Genomic DNA, 25,012 nt, shown 5'->3' on the forward strand with positions numbered 1-25,012 from the left:
TTCCTCTGAGCTGCAGTTGGTGAGGCCAGCAGGTGGCCTTGCGGGGAGAGCAGTTATCGTGACACTGCCCTAAGCCTTAGGGTTTGGAACTGAAGTCTAAGGACTTCATTGGTCCCTAAGGCCTCTTCCCCTTGGATTTCTTGGGACAAGCTTCTTTGCACTCAGCTTGAATGCCTGGCACAGTGCTTGGCAGAGTGGGTATTACATGGATGAATGCCAATAAATATATAAATTGTATGGACGTATGAGGACAAGGGTGTTTGCTTTGAGACAGATCTGGCTATGTAGTACAGGCTCGCTCTGAACTTGGGGTCTTCCTGCCTCAGCTGTCCAAATACTGGGATTACAGGCATGCACCACCAAGCCTCGGGAGGAATTTTGTGTCTTTTTATTGCTCTGTCTGTCCCCAGCATGTAGAACAGTGGCAGACACAGCAGAGGCTGAGTGAGTATTTGCTGATCTACTAAATGGCTTTGAGGGAGCATGAGACGGTGGCAGGGGAAACCAAAATGCTTGATAGAAGGGGTGGAGGGGGGGAGCAAGCAGGGACAGAATTCTGTTCCTTGCAAGAATGGCCCGATGTCTATGCAGTCCTTGGCTGTAGCCTTGGGACCATCTCTCCTGTCTTTGGGGCTGATAGTTCTCAAAATGTAACCCGTAGACTCCCAGCTCAACATTTTCTGGGAAGACAGAACTTACCCTATTGCAACTGAATCTGGAATTGAGCCTGGGAATCTGTATTTTGTGGAAAATTCCAGGAGTTTTTTAATGCCTCTTAAATTCTGGGAGCAGTGGGTTATGGCTGCCTGCAAAGAGATTTCTTGCCATTCTCTGCTCTTCTGGGCTAGTGGTAGTCGCTGCTTACTGAGGACACGCATGCCTTGTCACATAGCCCTGCCTCATGAGATAGAGTATTGCTATTCGCATTCAAGGAAACTGAGGCTCGGATAAGTTAGTGAAGTTGCCTTAGGTCAGAGCAGTGAGAAAGTAGTGGGTTCGGGACCCAAGCTTGGGCTTCTGGTGAGATGGCCTCTGCTTTTCCAGAGGGCATTCCCCTTCGTGGCTAACCCTCATCCCGCCACCCCTTCCTCTTGTCTGGATCTCACAGGGAAGAGAGCTATCACTTCCGTCTGCAGTGACCTTGTGCTCCGCCCTGTTTTGATGGACACACAGGAGGAGGGGGCAGCCTCTCTCTGCGGACGGGCATCAGTCTGTTTTTACTGAAGACCTACATGCTAGGCACAGTGCCCAGGGAGTCTGGGCGGGGGGATAAGGTCCTAGAGGAAGCAGCTCTGACCCTATCGACCAGACTCCCTGTCCCTCGCTCCAACTTACATGTCAGCAGCTGTCACCTGCTCGGCAGATGGGCTGACTGGCAGTATCCCTCCCTGGGCTGTTCCCAGATTGGCTCTGTTGTACCCTGGCTGCCCCTGAGCTACAGCCATCTGTGCCGGAGAGAGACTAAACACTACAGAGGGCAGACAGGGCTCTCCCAGCCCTTCCAGGTTGTGGGGAGAGAGTGCAGGACCTTGTGGTGCTTACACCACCTGAGCCCAGCTCAGACACCTGAGGACCAGCACGGAGCCGGGTCTGTTATCTTTTCTGAGGTGGAGATGCCACTCCTACACTCACCTAGCCAAGAGCCGCTGCCCCGACCTTGCATCCAAGTTGTCTCTTTCTGCGGCTTTCTACCTGTCAGTTAAGTGACCCTGGTGTCTCTCCAGGGCGGTCAGAGTCCCTGGAAACCCTTCTCTGAGGGAGAAGGAAGGGAAGTCAAGTAGCAGGGCTAAGTCTGCCCCTGATTTCATTCAGCCCTTCTGGATTTATTTTCATAACTGAGCTTAGTGCCTTTATTTGTTTATTTATCTATTTATTTATTTAGAGACAGAATCTTACTGTATAACCCAGGCTGGCCTTGAACTCATGATCCTTGTGCCTCAGCTGGCCAGGAACTGGGATTACAGGCCTGTGTTGCCAAAGCCCGGCTGCCATTGCCTTTGTAATGGGAGATGCAGAGCCTGGCATTCCCTGACTGTGAAACTTAAGACCAGAAGGACACTTAGCAGGGGCTGAGTGGAGGGAATGCCAGGCAGCGGGAGAGAGGAGGGGCCGCCACGTGCATGCCCTGCCCCAACCCCTGCAGCTCACAGCGTGCTTGGTGCTCTGAAAGAAGTGGGCACTGCTGCCCTCTGCAAGGGTTCATTAGGAGAAAGAGAGTGATTGATTTCCTTGAGCCCAGCCCAGCCTCTGTGTGTGGGAGCCTCAAGCCCCAGCCCCCAGAGACCAGGAAGCTCAGAAGTGCTCTAATTCAACAAACATTTATGTCCGGTCTGGGCCTGGCTGTTAGGAGGGGACAATCAGCCGCTTTATGTTCCTCTGACCCGGTCCTCCCCATTTTACCAAGAGCAGGGTCCGGGGGCTCTTCCCTGGCAGGCTGGTCTCCCTGACGGGAAGGGGTTGGCATATTCCCAGGCAATCTGGTCACCCCTTTTTGAAAGCATTTGACTTCATATTTCCCCAGAAAATGAGGGCTTTTAGGATAAAAACTAACATCAACAACAAAAAAATCGGACCACTGCAATGCAGTGGCGCTGAGATGCAGTCTGCCGGGCACAGCAGAGACTCTCCCAGCACACCAGGGGCCGCCGCTTCCTCGCCCCCTCTGGCAGCTGCTATCACAGCCCTGAGGTCCAGAGTGGGCAGGGGGGACTGCCCAGGTGGAACTCAGGAGGCCATGACATGGCTGGGGATGGAGAGGGCTGCAGACAGGGGTCCGGGCTAGGAGGTGGCTTCCTGCCCCTCTACAGCACTGTCACCCAGCTCATGTCTAATTCTCAGAGAACCTTCAGTTAAAACCCACGTATGCCCATTGCTGGCTCCGTTCAGAGTGAGACGTCCTCTTAATTTTCTCCCCTGTCTCCAAAAAACCCGGTGGTGTGTTCGTGTTCGTGTGCGTGTGCGTGTGCGTGTGCGTGTGCGTGTGCGTGTGCGTGTGTGTGTGTGTGTGTGTGTGTGTGTGTGCTGTGGGTGTGCACGCGCCTTTTCTATCCACCCACTTAGAGTATCCCAGCATAGAGACTCAAACCCATCAACTCTCAGGGCTGAAAAGAGCTTAGAGATCACCTTACCCAGTCCCTCTGTCACAGGAAAAGACCATTTAGCCAAGGTCACTCAGCTGGGGCAGAGCTGGTGGTAGAGCCCAGAGGCAAGACAAGAAGGGATGGGAACATGCTGAGGGAAACCCAGCCAGAGGGCTCTCAACAGGGGCCAGCGGCTTCCTCCTGACTCACTAATGAAGTCTTCCAGTAGCTATTCAAGGCAGCCAGGGAGGCGATAACAGGGCTTGTGTGGTGTGCCCCCAACCTCCTGCGTGCATATGTGAGTGTGTACACACGTGTGTATGTGTGGGAGTGGGGATGTGTACATGTGGGTATAAATGTGTGTGCACACAGGTTTACGTGTGTGTATATGTGTGTGTGTGTACCCAAGTGCACACACAGGTAAGTGTTCCAAAGTCCACTTCGCTCTCCAGGACCACTGTGCTCTAGCACCACTGACAATACTGTCCAGGTGCTAGAAAGCATCTCTCCGACTTCTAAATGCTGCTGCAGCCCCCTCCTGGGCCCTTCACAGCCCTGGAAAGTCCAGGCCGTCCCCCAGGCTCAGCCTCCTTCAGTTGGGATCCCAGGTCTGAGTCAGCTATAGGGTGGGTGGTATGCGTGCGGGCAGGACAGTCAGAGCCCCTTTGCCCTCAGGTTTGGGGGCCTTGGCACAAGGACACAAACGTCTCCTTTCCCTGTCGCAGGCGTCCCCATGCCTGCTTCGTCCCTTGCTCTCTGTCATCCAGCCACGAGCCAATAGCTTAGGAGTTACTTTTGAAAAAACAGTTATTATTTAACTCATGTGTATGTGTCTGTGTCATGTGGGTGTGGATGTGTGTGTGTGTGTGTGTGTGTGTGTGTGTGTGTGTGTGTGTGTGTAAAGGTGTCCAGGAGATCAGCTGTGTCAGGTCCCCTTAGGTCTAGAGTTACAGGAGTGTGAGCTGCCGGACATGGGTGCTGGGAATCGAACTCCAGTCCTCTGGAAGAGCTGTACATGCTGTGTCTCCAGCCCAAATTATTCTTAATGCTTCCCCTTCTCTCCTCTCACACCCAGTCCAACCCCAGAGCCAATCACTTTTTGCTCTTTCTATCCTGAGTCACCTGGTCCAGCTATTAGCATCTCTCCTGGATTCTGCAGAGTCCAGGCAATCGGCCTACAGTGCACTCTCTTCTTCGCTGTGCAGTTAGTATCTGCCCAGCCTTCAAATCAGGTCAAGCCTTTCTTCCTCCAGGAAGTCCCCCTTGATCTCTCTGAAAAATCTGATTGCCTTTGTGCACAGCACTGTCCCGTGTTCTCTTTATATTACTGGTTGCATCGCAGATAGAATGGCATGTATGTGTGTGTGTGTGTGTGTGTGTGTGTGTGTGTGTGTGTGTGTGTGTGTGTGTGGTCAGTGACTGGTGTCACCTTGGCAAGCAAGCCAAGCACTCTGTGAGGACGTGACCCTGTCTGTTCCGCTCATCACTCCCCAGCTCAGTACCACAGTTGATTCATAAAGCAGATAGTTAACTGTAAGTTGTTGAGAGGATGAAGGAATTGGCAGGTAAACTGAGGCAGGTTTTGTGGACAGAGGCAGGTGGAACTCTGGTGCCAAGAGTCCAGCCATAAGAGCTGGCCTGAATGCAGGGTGCAGTGGCTGTCCCCAGGCCAGCAGGAAGCTGGTCCATCAGTCGGGGAGTGTGGACAGCAGAAAGACCATGGAGAACGTGTCTTCTTGGATCATGTGACTGAAAATATTAGACCTTGGGAGCAATTAGTTAAGTTAATTAGCTCATCTATTTAAGCAGCAGCTAAAGCAACGGGGCCTGAAGACCATTTGGGGAGAGACACTCAATTATTTGCACCAATGTCACCCTAATTTCCCAGTAATCTCAGTTATGGCTGGGCAAGGGAAGAGGCTTGAACACTCAATTAATTTCCCCATTTTGAGGCTGGAGTGGGAGGAAGCTGGCTAAAAGCAGGTTGTTAGTGCCCGGAAGCCCCAGTGGCCATCTTACTACTGTGCACTGACCCTTCTGATCAAGACACAGGCTGAGATGTGACCCAGAGAGAGAATAACTTAGTCAAGGTCACCCAGCAAGTCAGAGCCCGTGACAGCCAGATTCCAGGTCCCTGCCTCCTTGCCCAGGACCTCCACTTCACTGCCAGGGATCACCATGGTAACAGAGGGACACAGGTTGGCTCACCTAGAGAAATGTCCAGAAATGGGGCCCCGCCTCTATTCTGGATTCGTACCCTCTTCCTGGTCTCCCCGGAGAGAGGAGCACCTAGTTCCAGTTTTTCTCTGATACAAGGTCAGCAGCCGGGGGTGATGAAGTGTTTGCCACGTGCCTCAGTTGTGCTGGGTGAGCGGGGTGACTGCAAAGAACCCCCAATGCACCAGCAAAGCCTTTGGAGACTGGTGAAGGACAGAGCCCATGAGGTCTGGCTGTCGAGCGTGGGAGTGAGGCACTCTGACAGGACTGAGTCCATCAGAAAGCAGTGCAGGTGAGTGGGCAGGGTGGGGTGCAGACCACTGGGAGACTGGGGCCAGAGGCATGGGTGCTGAGTGATCAGGTGGGGCCATGGCGAAGGGCCCTCATGGTCAGAAAGTAACACACTGGCTGTGTGCGTCTGGGAAAGAACGATGCTTGGGTGGTGGTGTTTTCTCCAGTGAGAATGATGTCACTGAGTTGTCAAACTGTATATGCAAAAAGACAAGGATATTCTGCACCGGGGAGAGACATATTTCCATGGATTCTTAGTTAAGGGCTTGCACTGCTGGCCCAGGAATCAAAACTCCAAAGGAAGAGTGGTAGGAAAGAGAATTAGCCAGCCCTTGAGCCCAGTGATCCAGAACTGAGACATGGGCTTGGGTTTTTCCTCTAGAATTCAAGAGTAGGTGACTTCAAAAGGCAAGTCTCCCATCCAGAGCCTCTCTCTGAACCCCACATCTGCATGTCTAAGTGTTTGCGTGGTGTTTCCCCCGGAATGCAGTCCAGGCTTCTAAACGGGGACTGTCCCAACTCATACCCCACAGTCTGGTCTCTGCACTCTGGTGACAGACTCCACCCTAGCTTCAGTGATGCTCTCCGGAGTCCCCGAAGTTGCCCTGTGGCCTCCTCTACCCGTGGTGGGCCACTGTGTCGTCGGTTCCATACCTGTGCAGTACCGGCTCTGATCTGCCTGGGGCTCCCTGGCTGCCCCACCTCCAAGCCTCACCCTGATGTAAGGAAGCGTTTACATTGCATCTCGCTGCTCACGGTCTGGCCTCCAAGGCCCTCTGAGTTCAGGCCCCTGACGATGCCTGAGTCCCATTCCGTTCCCCATCACTCCTTCCCACCCTGTTTGTGAACAAGGCTGGGAGACCTTGCAGAAGGTGGACTCTGGGTGCCAGTGAGAGGCTGTCTGCCTTGGGAGTTTCTCCACAGCAGGCCACACTGAGGCCCAGGGAAACACCCCATCCCATGGCCAGCTCTTCCTTGTCTCTCCCTGCAGCTCATGTGCCTCTCTCTGCCAGTAGGGACTGTGACCTACAGCATGTCATTCCCAGGCCTAGCAGAGTGTGTGACACACAGTGCATCCTCAGGAATGCTTATCCAAAAAATGTGGGACAGAAAGTTCCAGGTTGCATTCTCTTTTTCTCTACAGGAAAAATCCAACTGTACTAGAAATCCAGCTAACAGAGGCTGTGTGTTCTGACCAGTAGATGGCAATAGAGGTCACCGTGTGTGAGCAAGTGCCCCCCCCCCCTTCAGGTGGGCAGGCTTACCTGGAGTGGAGGACCCCTCCCTGAGGGGCCTCCCTCCCACAGCTGTGGAGGACTGTTATCTTGGCTTCTTGAAGTCGCTGGAGAGAGGCTCAGTGTACAGTTCCAATTTCCTTTCCCTCTTCAAGGCCCCTCTGCCAAACATGCATTGTGCATAGGTGGCCTGGGAATTGGTACTCATGTCTAGGAAAAGCCCTCCTTGGGGAGATCTAGAGATGCTCTCTTTGAGTCCAGCTAAAAGTGGAAGATGCTAAAAGTGGTGGTATGGTGTTGGACAGTCCTCTCTCTCCCCAGGAGGAGGGTGGCTGTCTGAACCCACAGATCAGGGTTTGAATCCTGGCTTGGGTCCTGGCCCTGGAGACTGGAGCAAGCCCTTTGCCTTTCCGGAACTTCCGTTTTCTCAGCTGTGAAGCCGGATGCTTCTGGGTCTGGGGGCTGCTGCTCTGAAACCAGGGTGGTGGAAGGAGGGACAACGTTGAGGAGGAAAGGTCCCTGTCAGCTCTGGTGACGGTCATGGTGGCATCTGCAGGAGTTGACGCTCTTTGCAGGAATCTAATTTCTAGAAGGGAAGCAAGTGCTGGGACTATTATATTGTCTGGACAGGTGTGAAGTGGAGAGGGAATTCAGTCAAGGGGAAGCGCTGTCATATACCAACTCAACGTGCTCGCTCACACCTCGCTCAGGGGAAGCCTGGGGATGGGGTGGGAGCTAACTTCCAGCAGACTTCTTCTGCACTGTGCATGCAGCAACCTCAAGCCGCTTTGCAGGGACCCAGCTGTGGTGTGCTCCTGGAGTAAAGCCTGGGGGAGGAGCTGTAAGCTCAGGTGACAGGGACAGGAAGAAGGACACCTGGAATGCGGAGTGGGTTTCAGGGCATCCCTTCCGTGAGTGATCCCCAACCCCATTCCATCCCAGAGCTCTGGAAACAGGCCTGGGGTGTGCTGCTTAGATGCAGAGAGCCAGGGCAGCTCCCTGTCTGCATGGGAGGGGCTTAGAGCCGCCACCTCATTGGACCTGAAGGGAGACACTTTGCTCATAGTATGTGGACTTATTTGGGAGTGACCTTGGTCATGAAGGAGGCAACAACCTCCAGTCCTTCCCTGGCCACTCCTGAGTCAGCCAAGGCATGCATCCATGGCTGGGAGTTGGGTTGGTTTGAGCTGGTACCTGGGGCCAACTCAGGGTGAACGCAGAGAACTGGTGGCAGCCTGGTGAAGCCAGGTGGAAAGGGGAAGAGCTGGCACCAGCTGCAATCCCCTTTCCCCCAGGAAGTCTAGGACAGATGTCAGGGTCTCAAGAGCCACAAAATGAGGTGCTGTGGCAGGGGGAGATTTGGCAGGTGAGGATTCAGTGTCCTAGGGAGAAGCCAGAAGTAGCAGAAAGCTTGATTCCTTCACCAGCGGGAGTGAGCACTTCCCTAGAGTACCTTAGTCTCTCCACACCCACCATCCCCTTAATCCAGGACAATAACCCTGTTTTATAGTTAAACTCTGATGTCGCAGGTGAGAGGTTACATAGTCTAGTCACACCAGGTGCCTGTAGCAGCCCTGGCGTTTGAGGACACTCAGCCTCATGCCTATGTTTACTGAAGATTTTCTGTGTGTGTGGAGGCTAGACCAAAGGAAAGCCTCTCATGGAGATTACAGTTAAGAGAATAGCCGGGCAGTGGTGGCGCACGCCTTTAATCCCGGCGCTTGGGAGGCAGAGGCAGGCAGATCTCTGTGAGTTCGAGGCCAGCCTGGTCTACAGAGTGAGATCCAGGACAGGCACCAAAACTACACAGAGAAACTCTGTCTCGCAAAACCAAAACCAAACCAAACAACAGAGTATAAAGGGTGAAAACCAAGGAGGGAGAGGCAGGAAACTGAGGCTAGCAGTGCTGGGGGTGGGTGGGGTGGGGGGTTGACATGGTGAGATGGTGAGGGGAAAGAGAACGGTGCCTGACTCTGTGAGAACAGCATGTGCAAAGGTCCTGGGGTAGGGCAGAGCACTGAGGGCAGAGATGTGGGCAAGGGCAGAACCGGGTGAAACTGGAGAGTGGTAAGGGGCAGCACCTTGAGGCTCAGGGGCAGGAAACTTGCAAGAAGACAAAGGAGGAGGACAAGTGGTTGGAAGGAGCACTTGGGGAGGAGGGGGAGGCATAGCCATGTACTCAGTCAATGAGGACTCTAGGGAAAGATCAGCATCTAGAATCACAAGGCTCAGCCTTGGGCCACCGTGACTCCTTGGCGGAGTTACCCACATTTTAGGGGACTTCTGTTCCATCATCAAACAAAGAACTATCCCTGCCTTGCCCTGAAGCCACCTGTGTGGATTAAGAGACCAAGGTTTGCTCTTACAACCCCTGTCAGGGACGGGAGCCCAACTGCAGATACCTTCCTCAGAGGACAGGCCCAGCTCCCTGCCTCCCCTGCCTGTGTGGATGGGCACCTGATCCTGTCACATACCAACAGAATTCCACTACCCCTCCACCCTAGGAGGGGACAGGCACAGGGAGACAGTCTGTGAACCAAACAGGTATTTCTAGAAAGTGTGGGCATAACCTTGCAGATGGACTTCGCCCCTGCTCTTAGATTGCAGCAGAGGTGAGCAAACTCAAGGCATCTTTCAGTTCATGAAGCAGTGTCGTTTTAATCCCTCCCGAGCATCACCATTCATCCACTCCCGTCATGCAGGCATGGGCCCTCCTGAGGCAGGATGCTGTTGAGCACTAAAGGAAACCCTGTATTCTAACCTGAGAGCCACCCCTAGTACTCTGTAGATTCTGACCTTGAGCTCTTTCAGGCCGCCCCTTCTTTCTGGAGAAGGGCCACCTGGGAGCACCCTTCCCAGCACCCATGTGCAGCCCCTGCCAGGTGTCCAGACACATACTCCCGCCCAGGCATGCTGCCTGGAATCCCCCCCACCCCCACCCCAGTTAGCTTTTCTGTAGCCTAGGGGGCCTTCAGCAAACAGCTGCCATTCTAAAACTAGCCCCACAAAGAGCAGCCACGCTGCGGGACTACTGCAGTCGCTGGGCATGATGGCACAGTCTTGGGGCTGGGGACAGGGAGATGAAGACGAGGGGGCTGATGGCAGATTGGGAATTTCCCATCTCCCCCAAGTATGCCCATGGGAAACCCTGGAAAGCCTAAGCCAGTTCTCCGGCGGCGGGTCCTGAACTCGTGTTTCTGAGTGTACTGAACAGGAGGGGGACGAGGAAGGTGCTGCCGCAGAGGGTGGAGCAAGCTGGACCGACTGGAGCAAGGGTGGGATGGTCTGGGGAAGCCTGACCAGCCACTTGGGGACTGGGCTTCGGAGATCTTAGCAGCAGGGGTGTTGGGAAGTGAGTGTGAGGCACGAGGGTGAGACCAAGACACTGGGGACGAGGGGGCACCCTGGTTCCAAGCCTCCCTGCCACTTCCTACTCAGTGTCCTCACTCAGGGTTTGTGGAAGCCCTCCCCACCTTGCCCAAGAAGAAGAAAGCAAGATCTGGGACAAGCAGGGAGGGCTCCAGGATGCAACCCTTATGAGGACAGCTTCTCTTCTCCCGCGTCCCCCCCCCCCCCCCAGTTACCTATGGAAAGCCCCCGCACCCTGACCTGACTCCACCCTCCAGAAACCTGGCGCATTGCCCCCTGGACTACACCCCCTCCTTTCTTCCCTTCGGGGTATGCCTTTTGTTCCCCTTCCCTTCTCTTTTTTCCCCTCGACTCAGGAAAACCTTCAACTGTATCCCTGAAGCACGTCACTCCTCTCCCCTCTCCCCTGCAGTTCCGACTGGCGGAGGTCCCCCCCACCCCGCTCTCTCTCGCTCCCCTCCCCCAACCACTCTTGAGCACTGAGAAGCTTGGAAAAGCTTGCCGTGGCGGGGCGGGTGGAGAGTGTCGTAGGAGGGCATTGCGCGGGCGGGCGGCAGGGATTCTCCGCAGAGCCGGGGGAGCCCCATGCGGTTCCAGGGTCTGAACCACCCGGCCTGCAACTTCTGAATGGCCGCATGCGGTTAGACCCCTCTTCCCGGTGCTTCCAGGCTGCACCTTCCCGGGGCGGCCCCTTCTCTGCCGCCCTCTGCGGGCTGTCCTGGCTGAAGGAGGGGGGCGTGGGGGTGCCGGTGCAGGTCCCTGCTCCCCGGGATCCGGGATCCGGATCGGGATCGGGGATCGCCTCTGAGGGGCCGCACGCGCGTGTGCAGGCGGATGTGAGGCGCATCTCAATTGGCGGGCGGGGGAAGCGGATCAGGTTGTTACTACTGCAGAGCGCGCGAGCGAGGGAGCGGGAGGAGAGCTGCAGCGCCGGCCGGCGCGGGAGTGGGAAGAGGGGATCTGGACTTCGGGGCGGCAGGCTCCCGCTGCCTTCTCCACCAGCCCACGCCGATCAGCTCCCGGAACGTCCCCGGGTAAGAGGGAGCCCAAGCAGGGCACCCTGCGAGGCCATCCCCATGCCCCGCAGTCCCAAGCGAGGCCACACCCAGGACACCAGCAGCTTCCCAGGGCCTGGTGCTGGACCCCGGACTTTCTGGGTTTGGTACTTGGCTGAGGTATAAACTAAGTGCAGGGCCAGCCCCTGGTGAGATCGGGCTCCGGAAATCCACTTGTTTGTCCCGGGGGAGATGTCCTGAATATCTTAGGAACCTCTCCACTCGACCTGTTCTAGTGCGGAGCCTAGGATAGCGCATCTGTGCTGGGACAGGGAGCTAGCTAGAAAGCCAGGGCACTTACAGCTTTGAAACCATAGGAAGAAGTGCCCCGGAGGGCGGATGGAGTGGGTGTGCGATGAGAAGCATGTGCAGGGCGTGGGGGACCCTGGTTGCCCCCGCCGCAGTGAGGATGAGTTGGAGGATCCACGTGCGTGCGCGGAGCTTTGGAGCCCCCTGGCGCAGAGCGGAGCGCAGTGGGGGTGCTGGCACTCTGCAGAACGCAGGACTCTCTGTCCTTTGCACTCCTTATCGGCCTGGTCTGTCCACACCAGGATCTGCAGTCATGTTTTCTGCCCGGTTCTCTCCCCAGAACTTTTTCATCCTCCAACCGGTGCCGCGGCTTTGTGCATTGAAGGGATCAGGGTTCTCAGGGATCCTGGCAAGCAGCCATGGACCTAGAAGAGGCCCGGGAGAAGGGGAGAGTGGGCAGGAGTGCTCTACAGGATTTGCTGTGTGACCTTGGATAAATGGTGTACCTAAGGGAGTTTCAGTAGGATGTAGGGAACTGGCGCACCACACAAGAATGGGGATGATGTAGGGCAGAATGAGGAGAAAGGAGTTCCGGTGAAGGAGCCCGTGAGTCGGCCTGCCAAGCTTCTGTGTCTGGGAATTCACTACCTTTGATTCTTGGCCTCTGCAGAGAACCCTGTGCACACTTGGGGGGGGGGGCGGTGACAGTGTGAAACTCTGCACCCAGAACTCCAGGGGGAGTCAGAAGGCTTCCATTCTGACCTGTTTGCTGACCTTGATGAACACTTTTACCCCTCTGTCGACCTGAAAAGGGGGGTTTGGGACATAGGGCATTTGAGGATCTGGGGTCTCCCCAAACCTGACACCTGCTGTCCCAACTGAAGGGAAGGAGGAAGCAGGGTATAGAAGGCTCGCCTCTGGGTGCATAGTTCCCTAACCTTCCCAGTGGACAGAGGCCTACAGCCTGTCCCGTTACTGCTGTTCCTCACAGAGTCTCCAGCCTGGGAGGAAGGCAGGCCAGTGTCAGCCCAGAACTGCTTACCCTCTGCACAGGGCATAGCCTTCCCTGGGGAGAGGGTCCCTGGGGTAGAGAGGAGCGTCAGAGGCCTCTCAAGGTCATGCTGTCTGCTCTGCTGTCCGGCTACCTCCAGAATCCTCCCGGCTTAGAAAGATCTCCAGTGTGAGCAGTAACAGCCCACTGCACAGTCTGGACTGCCTGTACACCATCGCACTGGGGTCATTCTTGGGGAGAACCTGTGGGGACTTCAGCTTGGCACTGGGTCTCAGGTGCTGTAGGAAGACCCCTGGATGAAAACAAAGGAGTTAGGTTGAGTTTACAAGCCCTGCTTCCCATCTGTGTGATTGGATGTGTCCTTGGGCCAGCCTCTTTCCAGTCTTCCTCACCTGTTTATGAAGAAAGTCAAGTCGGAGAATGTCCCAGAACCCATCCATCTCTGAAGACTTGTGGCTGGAGGTCAGGATTGGTGCCTGAGTACCAGACAGGTGTTCCATGAGACCAGGTGGCTCTGGAACTCCCAGGGCATGGCTCCTCCCTGATTCCTATCCCCAGAGATGCCTGGAAGCATGCTTTAAGAAGTAGGACCCTTTCCCCAGGCTCCACACAGCCCTGGAGTAAGACCTCTGGAGCCCCATCCTGCTGGTTACTACTCAGTGACCTTGAGTGAGTGAGTGCCTTTCTATCTTTGAGCTTCAGAGACTTCATTGTCAAAACACAGCTAGTGATAAAGGCGGCGGTATTCTAGTGTTCCTATGGAGATTAAAGAAGAAACATGTGAAGTGCTTAATACAGTGTGGATCCCAGAAGAGCCGGAAGAGCCACGGCCATTATTCATTGTATCAGTCAAAGCCCGTGGCACACAGGCAGTAGGGCAGCTGGGAGCAGGGGCCATGGGGAGCAGGGTGAGGGCTAGGGGACTTGCAGTATAATCACCCCAAGGAGCCCAAAGTTTCCACGGGGTGTGGGAGCAGCTACTGTCCCTGTCCCTGTCCCTCCGGCCACCAAGGCACTGTGCAGTAGGAAGAAGGACCCTGTGCAGAGCCTGGGGAAAGGGTCCTACTTCATGCGGAGGAGACACTGTCTGGCTTCTTCACACTCTCACTTTACCTCAGTTCTGCCCTTCTCAGCCGATGCCACTTCCGGTCTCTTCTGTGGTTATGACAAAATGGCTTTTTAACCTCACTCCCTGGACCATCCAGGAATGAGCCAACTGGTGGCTAGAGAGGGACTGGATGTTTCTGGGGGATGTGGCCAGTTGCAGAGCAAAGAGATCAGCTGAGCCTCAGGAGGACTCCCAAGATCCCGGGACCACACCAGACCGAGTGTGCGGGTGTCATGTGGAGAGGAAAGCAGGGGCAGGGTTTACTCAGACTTGCTGTGTGAGCTTAAGTAAATTAACATCCTCTCTGGGCCCCAACTTCCTTATGTGAAGGGGAAGGCCAGCTAGAAAAATTTGTGCTGGCCCCGTTGGCTGTTGGGAGGTTTGTTGGAGTCATTCAGGCATCTAATGGTTACTGTCCCTGGTGTCCATCTTGTGACTCAGCCTAAGGAGAGGTAATGACAATGCCCAGCGAGTCCTAATGGTTAAGATCAGAGGTTCCTTAGTAACTGTGTGGATTTAGGCCAGTTCTTTTATGTCTCGGAGCCTCATTTGTCTCATCTGTGAAATGGGGATCACGTACCTTGCCTTTTAGGGTTCTTAAGATCACCTGGGGATAATTTATGTAAAACTCTGGGCATCTGCTGTGTTCCTACTGTGATCATCGGTGCTGCCTAGGGGTTCTCTGTCATACAGAGGGAGATCGGAGGCCACCCTTGTAGCTGCCACCATGCACAGGCATCCCAGAGAGTGCTGTGTTTCCTGTGTCCTCCACCTGCTCTGCATCCTGGAGTGTGCGCATCCTGGGCACAGGGCGTATGGTGGAGAAGCTCAGCCATGAGGCAGTCAGGGAGGCAGAGGTGCAGCCCCCTCCCCTTCAAGGTTCCCTGTGAGGAAAGGCTGAGGAATGAGGTCTTGGAGGAAATGCAGATGCAACCAAGGCATTGCTGCATGCTGGGGATTATTGGGTGAGGGGACTTCAGAATTAGGCATCCGGATGGCCTCGTGGCCATCTCCATTCATTCCTTTGGTTCTGATTGTAGGGGACTGAGACCCAGCACCTTGCCCAGTATCACACAGAGTGTTAGAACCAGTGGTAGAGCTGAGTCAGCACTTTGGGGCCCTCGGTCTCTCTTTCTGTCTTCCTCTAGGCAGAAGGCAGTTATTTTCCATTTCTTCTAGCATCGGAGCCCAAGGTACAGTGCTGTGGTGGCAGGAAGGACATGGGTCCTGAGAAGGAACCTCCTCATTGCTAGTGAGAATGTTGAGTTCTTAGAAGAATAGAGAGCGAGTACAAAGTCCCCCAGTGTGGGGCCAGAGTCCCACAGGCAGCACACCAGCCACCCACTCCTCTCCCTTCAACCCAGACATGCCACACGGCAGCGGCAGGGCAGCCAGAGCATGAGAAGAAACCACGTGGGCTTGGCAACGGAGACAAGACAAAGGCCAAGGGACAGACGTCTGATTCTGAAGACCGGCTCTGCTTTCTTGACCCGTCTGGGATGGCTGCTGCCCCGAGCTTCCAGGCTGACAGCCGGTTCTGCCTCCCAGAGGAAGGAGCCAGCCGCCAGCAGCCAGCAGCCGGCGAGAGATTTGCTCTCGGTTCCACCGGCCAGCCGAGTGAAAGAAAGTCAATATTTGCCCAGCGGCAAAGGACAGCAGGACTTGGGGAGGCAGGGAGGGTAGAGTTGGGGACCGGAGTGCTTGCTTCCTTTATGCTCCCCAGAATGAATAATGCTTTATGTGTTTGAGTGCATCCTGAGCTGGCCTGGTCTGGCTCACGCGGCCACGTGTCCTCCCGGCAACCCTCTCCCCTAATACATTCCCTTTATTATAAGCTGATGCCTCCCCACCTTCCACCCCCTAGAGAGGTGGGATCTGGGGCTTTTGTAGAAAGGTCTGGCAGCAGATGGCCCATTGAACTGCCTGCAGAAGATACTGCAAAGGAACAGAAAGGCAGGCTTCCTTATCTGGGCCCCCAAGCCCGGGGACAGATGTGCCGAGTCCTTGGTAGGTCAGGAGAGGTGGAGAATGCCTTTGTTCACACCACCTCTGCATTGTTTCCTCTCAGCATCTTGCTCCATTTTCTCTGTCCTGAAATGCAGAGGGGCTGGAGGAGGACAGACAGGGTCATGCCGCCTCCCTCTGCTGAAATGACATTCTTGGACTCATGGCAGCTGCCAACTGTTTGAATGGTCTCTTTGGATTTGCATGGCTTGGGGAATCTTGTCATGGCAGCTTAACAAAGGGTGTCTTTGGAAGCAGATGCGTGTTTTATGTGCTAACAGGGCTCCAGTCCAGCAGGATGGACTGTGTGAAGTGTAAGGAAGGGCCTCCACTGTGGGAATCCGCAGTGGTTAGTGACTGCCACATGGGCACCCATGGGAGGTGATCTACTGAGCTCACTCACTTTCTTAGGATCAGTCAGCGCTGTTACCTGACCCAAGAATAACACTGGTCTCAGCCACCAGCCGCAGCAGGAAGATCAAGAAGTCGTCAATGGGAGTGACTTAAAGTGGCTCCTCGCAGTGTGGTGGATGAGGCTGCCATCTCCGAGCGTGCCTTCAGCTCGGACTTGAGGGTAGCCACCTGCCAGGGACGGACTGTAGCCTGGCCCCTGGCCTTCCCTCCAGCATGGGGCTCCTAGCACTAGCAAACGTCCCTCCTGACTCCTGTGACTCCTGCAACCCACGGGATCTCTTGCGATCTTTGGTGTGACTGGACCCAATGGCCTTCTGGTGCTAAGGCTAGGTGCTTGGGTGGATGGCCTGTGTGCAAATTCGAGCTCCTCCAGTGTTTTGTCTGGGAGGCTTTGACTAAATTATTTCAATATCCTAGTGTCCTTATATTTAAAAGTGGAAATAAAGTAGTTGGAAACACACAGGATTGACGTGAGGATTTAATGTACTAATATTTACCTAGATCCTGGAAGACAGTAGAGACGTGAAGATTACTCTGTAAAATGCATCCATGATCGATATAAGGGGTTTCATAAAACAGAAGGGAGCATGTTGAAGAGAAAGAAGCTCAGAGCTGGGAGTGGGTAAGGCAGGATGTGAGTGAATTTGATAGGAAGGATCTGGAACATGGCGGACTGCCCATGAGTGACTGTAGACAAGCTGCAGCTCTCCTCTTACCTCAAACCCTTGGATCCCAGTTGTGCCCTCTTGAAAATGCAGTGAAGGAGGTCAGTCTGCCCACATCTCCCCCAGTGTCCTGTGGTGCATGACGACGGTCTGGCAGAGCCAGCAGGCCTGGCACACCCACAGGATGGCCTCTTCCTGCCTCCTCTCTGGACACATGCAGACATCCTGGCTGAGTCCCTGGCACCAGACCCAGTGGGCCGTTCTCCCAGTGAGACTGTTTGGCTTCTGGGTGGCTTTGGTTGAATCTGGTTCTCATTTTCTGGTCTTCATTTGTCTGGGGAAAGGCCTGGTGGTTTTGCCCTCCGGAGTGCCAAGGCAGGGCACGGACATGCTGCTGTGCCTTGATGGCCAAGCAGAGGGCAGGGCAAGAGGGTCTTCCTTCAAGCCTGAATGCCCTGGCTGAGAGCCCTGGACAGGCTGAGGTGAAGCCTTCTTGGGATGTCAGAGACAGGAGCCTTCCACTCCTGCCAATAGCATGGAGCCGGTGGCTCAGAATCGGGATCTTGGTTCCACATCACATCCAGCATCTTGGCTGTTTGGAGAGTGCCCTGTTCCTTTGCTTCCTCTTCCTGAGGTGGGACAATTAGCCAACAGGGTCTGCTGACGGTACTAGATGAATGATTAGGCCACAGGCCTCTCATTGATCCCCAACATCTGCCGAAGACTGTAAGGTGACCAGGCTATACACCCAAAGCCAGGAACTGGGAGATGCCCACTGCCCCTTAATTCTTTACCTGGTCATGTGGGGTGAGGGGTAGGATGGGAGAGGGGAGTGCATTATTTCAGAGCTACTCAGGGTCTTAGAGAGGCCTGCCTAGGGACCATTCCCCAAGTGTCTCCTCAAATATCATCCTATCAAGAGCCCAAAATATGAGGTTGCCTGGCCGAGGTCACTTCTGAAGTCAGCCGTGAACTTATGGCCCGGCGTCAGCTGTGTTTCATATGCCCCACTCCCCAAGCTTTGGTAGAGGAGCGTTCAACGCTGGCTAGTATTGTGGGGTTCGCCTCTGGTGCCTGTCTCCTATGACCTTGGTCCTGACCTTGAATCTCCCTATTTATCATCCTTGTGTAAATTGGATGTGTTTAGGCTAGATAATAGGCAGAGCTTCACTTGTGGCATCCTTGGTATGGGTAATAGAGGTTCCCTCACTAAACACACACACACACAGGCTATACACCCAAAGTGTGTGTGTGTGTGTGTGTGTGTGTGTGTGTGTGTGTGTGTGTGTGTGTGTATCTCCAGTGTCTCTCCATATAGTCCAGGTTGGTCTCAAGTTCACCATGTGCCCTAGACTGGTACTGAACTCACTATGGTACCCAGGCTGGCTTCAGACTTGCTGATATCCTCCAGTACTTCCCAGTGTCAGGATCAGAGGCATGAGCTACCATGCCTGACTCCTCTTAGGACATTCAAGGCCAGATGAGGTCTCCCATGAATCTGGGCTGATGCAGACCATAGGGAAACTTCGGAGAACAGCCCTAGATGTGAGGTTTTAGCGGAGAGGGTAAGGATACTGTTATTGTACCTGACAACTTGAATTCAGTCCCTGGAACCCACGATGGAAAGAGAGAACCAACTCCAGCAAGTTGTCCCCTGACCTCCACACATGAGCTGTGGTTTGTGTACCACCACCACCACCCCACACACACACACACACGAACACGAACGCACAAATAAATAAGTATAATAACTTTTTTCGAAGTCCAAAATCAGGTCCTGAACCCACTAGCTTCGGGCACGTGGCTTTGAGCCTCTTTTCGTTTCTTTAAAAAAACAGTTGCTGGGTGGTGGCGGCGGCGCACACCTTTAATCCCAGCACTTGGGAGGCAGAAGCAGGTGGATCTCTGTGAGTTCGAGGCCAGCCTGGTCTACAGAGTGAGTTCCAGGATAGCCAGGGCTGCACAAAGAAACCCTGACTAAAAAAACAAAACAAACAAGCAAACAAACAACAACAATATTGGGAACTATGTGCGGCCCGCAGTATTGGTGAAATTATTAAGGCCACTCCACGTAGATAAAAGGAGATTTATTTAATGGCGTAACTTACAAATTAAGGGATAGGTAGGTCGCGGAGTCTGGGGAAGGTGTATCGCAGTCCAGCGGTGTTCTCTGGAGCTCTGCTTGGTACACCTCTCTAGTCCAGGGTCCCGCAACAGAGAGCGCGCCAGCCGATCCAGATCTCGGGTCCCCAGGCGCCTCCTTTCGCCCCGCCTTGTAGGCGTGACAGTTGCCGAAGTCTCAATGGGGGTTGGAACTTACAGATCAAAGCTGGAATGGCTACCCACTACATCTCCCCCTTTTTGTCTAAATAAGAAAGTTCTAACCTAATACAAGACTATATACAAAGGAATGGTTATCAAATATAGTCCAGGAATAATGAGGGATAATGACCTAGATAAGATGGAACTACAACCAATGCAAACAATATCAAGCAAGAAACACATACTATTATCCAGAGAAGTATAGAGCATAGGTAAATGGCATGTTACAAAGATCATTCCAAAAGGTGTCCTATCCTAAAGAACCTGAATCTAATACTTAATATGTTCTATCTACTAGGTTGTAACTATAACTGCTAGTCTTCAATCCCATCAAAGACCTGAGAAGGAATATAATGGTACCTGAGAAATGGTAGATGGATGCAAGCAACTTTCGGGAATCTTGCGAGAGTAGACGGAGACAGCTGGCAGCCTGGACAGTCACCTAATGTTTCTCAGCATTGTTGGTGCATTCAAATTGGCTACAGGCCTAAAGTATCTGACAGACCATTTTCAGAAGCAGGAATTCTGAAAGACCATCTTACCCTGTCTTGGCAGAGTACAGTGGTCGCTTTCCTTGTGTCCCGCTTGTCCAGAAAGGATAGCATTGCATTAGTACTGTCAGCCGTCGAGGCAAGGGCAGTTCTTTGCCCAGTAGGCCATTTTGTGCCAAGAAGACAAACTTCCAAATGGAAATGTCTTAGAAGCCCAACATTCTCTCGGGATCAAATTGGTGCAGCCAGGAGCAATTATGTCTCACATCAACAGAATTCTAAGTTATTTAAATGCCATATTCTCTAGGTCTATGAAGTGTTTGAAGATTACCTGTCCATCTGACCTATGTATCTGTAAATCTGGATAACCTAACTAACGTAACTATAGAGATGACAAGCATAGGTGACTATAAATCTATAAGTCTTATCTACCGAAATAACCTAAGGACTAAGGCTTCACGTAAACAAGGTAAACAGTCTATAAGCAAGTGTATGGTAAAGAACGATGACTTCAAAATTGTGACAATACACAAGATGTTATAACAGAGGTAGGAGTATATAGTGCAATATGCAATATGACAATAATCTTAATTATATATCGATATTTATAACAGAGGTAGGAGTATGTAGTGTGATATGCAATATGACAATAATCTTAAATACATATCAATATACCGAATATCCTAAACAGAAGTAGAACCTACATAAAGTATGACAGATATAAATTTACATTTGTATCAATATACAAGTATTTCAAATAAGAGTAGAAATATATGTACATTATAACAAATATAGTTCTGTATTTGTATCAATATACAAATTATCTTAGACAGGAATATAAAAATAGTTTACATTTGTATCAACATATAAGAATCCATAACAGTGCAAATTACAGTGCAAATTATTTAAGGCTGCTATTTTACTAAATTTGTTTACTAGTATACATAATAATCTACCATAATACCTTATACCTATCCATTCCATTTCTTCTTTTCATTTTTTTTTTTTTTTTTTTTTTTAGAATACTGAGTTTAATATTTCCTTCCACCCCCAACCCTATAACCATCATCCATAACCCTGAGAATTATGAAACCTAAGGGAGAAGGGGCGTCGTTTTCTTAGAATTAGTTCCTGCTGTTTAGGGGGTGATGTTATCTCTGTTGGGTACTGTGAGAAAGCTCAGATAGTTAAATCTCAGTTAGACTAACTGTAGGTTCTGCAGCAAGTCTTAGAGTAATGGGTAAGATTGTCTGAAATTCTGGTAAGAAGTGTCGTATGATGATGATTACCATGGCATCATTCTGGATTGGGTAGAGTTGTTGTCGGGGCCCCGTCTTCCTTCTGGAGACTTCTGAGATTGCTATTAGAAAAACTTATTTGTTATCAAAATGGAAGGTTTGGATTTAAAGAGGACATAGCATGTAAGAAAGGATTCTGAGAAATCAAGAGTAAGCATGGAGAGAGTTAGACTCTAGAAGACAATGGTCCTTTTTTATTGGTTTCCTTCTGTCCCACACCAGAGGGCTCTTCAGATATGGGACTGAAGAATCTCTCAAACTTCCTTTTAGCAATATGCTTGGGTTTAGAGAAGGAGTGAGCCAATTCCATCTCCAAAGTCAGCTTGGCTTATAATTGAATTGGAACCACAGCTTTTCTAGATTGATAGAGAGATAGATATTAGACAGTGAGATTTTACCGTGTGTAGATTGGTACCAATAGATTCTTTCTTTCTGCTGTAAACATCCAGATATCCAAGGCCTTATGACTTCTGTAAGATGGGTATTTCCATCATCCTGGAAAGACAAAAACAGAACCCTACCCCAACCTTTGATTGTTAAATTTTTCTTACAACTTGTAGAGATGTCACATTGGTGGATGATCTTTTACTTCTCCTCATCAAGGGGTTTTTCCTGTTCGAATCGAATTTTTATTAATTTTGTTGGTATCCATAGCTTTTCTTCTCCTGCAGAAACAAAGGCAAAACCCCTTCCCCAACGTAGAACATATCCAGGTTTCCATTCTGAGGTCAGCACATCCTTGAAATAAACTGGTTGGTTTAGCTCAGGAGTTTTGTCTGTCGTCCAATGTCTCTCTGCAGCTGTTGTTCCTTTCTCATCAGCATTGAGAAAATTCAAGGTTAATAAAGCACTATGCAATCTATTTCTAGGAGTCATTGTTACCCGTTGCTGTTTATTTAGCATATCTTTTAAAGTTCGATTGGATCTTTCTATGACTGCTTGGCCTGTGGGATTGTGTGGTATACCTGTAACATGCTTTATATTGTAATAGGCAAAGAATTGTCTCATTTTATTGGAGACATATGCTGGGGCATTGTCTGTCTTAATTTGTACAGGTATTCCCATGATGGCCATAACTTCTAATAGGTGTGTAATCACAGAATCAGCCTTTTCAGAACTCATAGGAGTTGCCCACTGAAATCCTGAATAGGTGTCAATGGTATGATGTACATACTTTAATCTTCCAAATTCTGCAAAATGAAACACATCCATCTGCCAAATTTCATTTCTTTGTATACCTTTTGGATTGCTCCCTGCAGGTTATGGAAGTTGGTTATAGATGGAACAAGTAGGACATTTTTTCACAATATCCTTAGCCTGTTGCCAAGTGATGGAGAAATCCTTCTTCAAACCTTTGCTATTTACATGGCATTTCTTATGAAATTCTGAAGCTTCTAGCACATTACCTATTAGTAACTGATCAATCTCATCATTACCTTGTGCTAGAGGTCCTGGCAGACCTGTATGGGATCTGATATGTGTTATATATATAGGATGTTCCCTTTTTCTGATGATTTCCTGCAATTGTATGAATAATGAAGTTAATTCTGTATTATCAGGAATAAATTCAGCAGTTTCAATATGTAAAACAACTCTCTCTGCATATTGAGAGTCAGTGACTATATTGAGGGGTTCTGTGAAGTCCATCAGTACCATAAGAATGGCATACAGTTCTGCCTTTTGTACAGAGCTGTATGGACTTTGTTCCACTTTACTTAAGTCTCCTGATTTATATCCTGCTTTCCCTGATTTATTTGCATCAGTATAGAATGTGAGGACTCCAGAAATTGGCTTTTGTCGTACAATGTGAGGAAGGACCCATTCAGTCTTCTTTATGAATTCTATTCTCTTGCTTTTGGGATAGTGGTTGTTAATCTCTCCCAAAAAGTTACTGCAGGCTCTCTGCCAGTATTCATTATCTTTCCATAGTGATGAAATTTCTTCATTAGTTAAAGGTACTACAATTTCTGCTGGGTCCATTCCTGTCAACTGGCGAAGTCTTAGTTTACCTTTTTGAATCAAATCAGAGATCTTTTCTATATAAGTCTTTAATTTCTTATTTGGTTTACGTGGTAGGAATATCCATTCCAATATAATATCTTCCCTCTGCATCAAAATACCTGTTGGGGAATGTCTGGAGGGGAATATGACAAGAATGCATTTAAGTTCTGCATCCACACGATCCACATGTGCTTCTCGAATTGTCTTTTCTACTAGAGCCAATTCCTTCTCAGCTTCGGCTGATAATTCTCTTGGACTATTTAATTCTTTGTCCCCTTCTAGGGTATTAGCCAAATTTTGTAGTCCATCTTTGGGTATTCCCATGATGCCCAGTAAGTTGGAAATGCTTCCTAATAACTTTTGAAAATCATTAAGAGTCTTCAACCGATCTCTCCTTAGCTGTACCTTTTGGGGTCTAATTTTTTGTAGCTCTATCTTATATCCTAAGTAGTTAATAGAATCTCCTCTTTGTATTTTTTCAGGAGCAATTTGCAGTCCCCAGCGAGGCAAAACTTTTTTTACTTCTTCAAACATGCTTTCTAATGTATCTAACTTTGGATCAGCTAATAGGATATCATCCATATAGTGATAAATTATGGATTGTGGAAACTTTACACGAATTATCTCCAATGGTTTCTGCACAAAGTATTGGCACAAGGTAGGGCTGTTTAACATTCCCTGTGGGAGGACCTTCCATTGATATCTCTTGACTGGCTGAGAATTGTTATAATTAGGTACTGTGAAGGCAAATTTTTCTCTATCATTTTCTTGTAAGGGTATGGTAAAGAAACAGTCTTTTAAGTCAATGACTATTATAGGCCATTCTTTAGGTAGCAGAGAGGGCAAGGGCATCCCAGTCTGTAGGGAGCCCATTGGCTGAATTACTTTATTAATAGCTCTCAGATCTGTCAGCATTCTCCAATTACCAGACTTTTTTTTAATAACAAATACAGGAGAATTCCAAGGGCTGGTAGATTCTTCAATGTGTTGAGCATTTAACTGCTCTTGAACCAGCTGTTCTAAAGCTTGTAGCTTGTCTTTTGTCAAAGGCCATTGTCCAACCCAGACAGGTTTATTAGTTAGCCATTTTAAAGGTAAGGCAGTTGGTACTTCTGAGGGTTCAATAGCAGTTGTGCTCTGTTTGTGAACAGCCTGAATGGTTGGTGCCTGATTTTTATAGCATGTGATGATATTATTCCTAGAAACATGCATTTGTCTGTATTCTTTTTCTGAAAGTGTAGGAATTTTAATCTGGGTATTCCACTGTTGTAACAGATCTCGGCCCCAAAGATTTACTGCTACATTTGCTACATATGGCTTCAGCCTTCCTCTCTGTCCTTCTGGCCCTATGCATTCAACCCATCTCGAACTCTGTTTTATCTGAGATAGGGTGCCAATCCCTAAAAGTTGGACATCTACCTCTTGAAGAGGCCAATTTGGATGCCATGATTTTGGTGTAATTATAGTCACATCTGCACCTGTGTCTACCAGTCCCTCCATAACCAGGCCATTAATTCGAATTCTAAGCTTTGGTCTTTGATCATTTATGGAAGTCTGCCAAAATATTTGTTTTATAGTGTTCTTTGTAAACTGTGATCCATCCATCAGAGCTGTTTTATCATCCATTGCAGTATCGGTTTTTACATTAAGCATTGGTTTATTCAGTTGTCTTGGAGAGGAATTTCTTCCACAGTGGCTGGGAATGTTCGTACTACATTGGATTTGGGGGCCTGCAAGAGGCCCCCTGAGGCGTTTCCCGCCAGTAAAGGGTTACCTCGTATATCTATTTTTGATCTGCACTCACTGGTCCAATGTCGGCCTTTGCCACACCTTCTACATAATCCGGGAGGTGGTTGGGGTCTCCTGTTTAGGCTATTCCTAAAAGGAATATTACTCCTAGGAGTACCCCACGTACAGTTTTTACTTATATGACCTGGTGTACCACATGTAAAACATTTGGTAACACGGGGCCTTCTTTCACCTCTGGGATTTGTCTCTCCTATCCAAGCCTCATTACTGTAGTTACGAGACTCAACACCATTAGTATACTGAATCCATTCTTCCAAAGGAGCTGATCTGATCTTTAATGGTGTAAGTATTCTTCTGCATTCTGCATTAGCATTGTCGAATGCCAAGGACTCAGTTAATACTTTTCTTAATTCTTTATCTGATACAGCTCTTGTTATAGCTGTGTTCAGTCT

At 50.5% G+C, this 25,012-nt stretch overlaps 1 protein-coding gene across 2 annotated transcripts in view; it reads left to right on the forward strand.

Annotated features, from left to right (window-relative positions):
- Positions 1–25,012, forward strand: part of Syt2 (synaptotagmin 2) — a 118,740-nt gene that overhangs the window by 52,847 nt on the left and 40,881 nt on the right. The window contains exon 1 of one of the 2 annotated variants that reach the window (XM_052737025.1): positions 11,106–11,226. The exons of the other annotated variant lie outside the window; for it this stretch is intronic. The gene's annotated coding sequence lies outside the window, so the exon portion shown is untranslated. Of the gene's footprint in view, positions 1–11,105; positions 11,227–25,012 lie in introns of those variants that run through there. 2 annotated transcript variants of the gene reach the window in all.

This window comes from Peromyscus californicus, unplaced genomic scaffold (assembly GCF_007827085.1).
Source record: "Peromyscus californicus insignis strain IS unplaced genomic scaffold, ASM782708v3 Scaffold_14__1_contigs__length_90479793_seg_2, whole genome shotgun sequence".
Classification (NCBI taxonomy): Eukaryota; Metazoa; Chordata; class Mammalia; order Rodentia; family Cricetidae; genus Peromyscus; species Peromyscus californicus.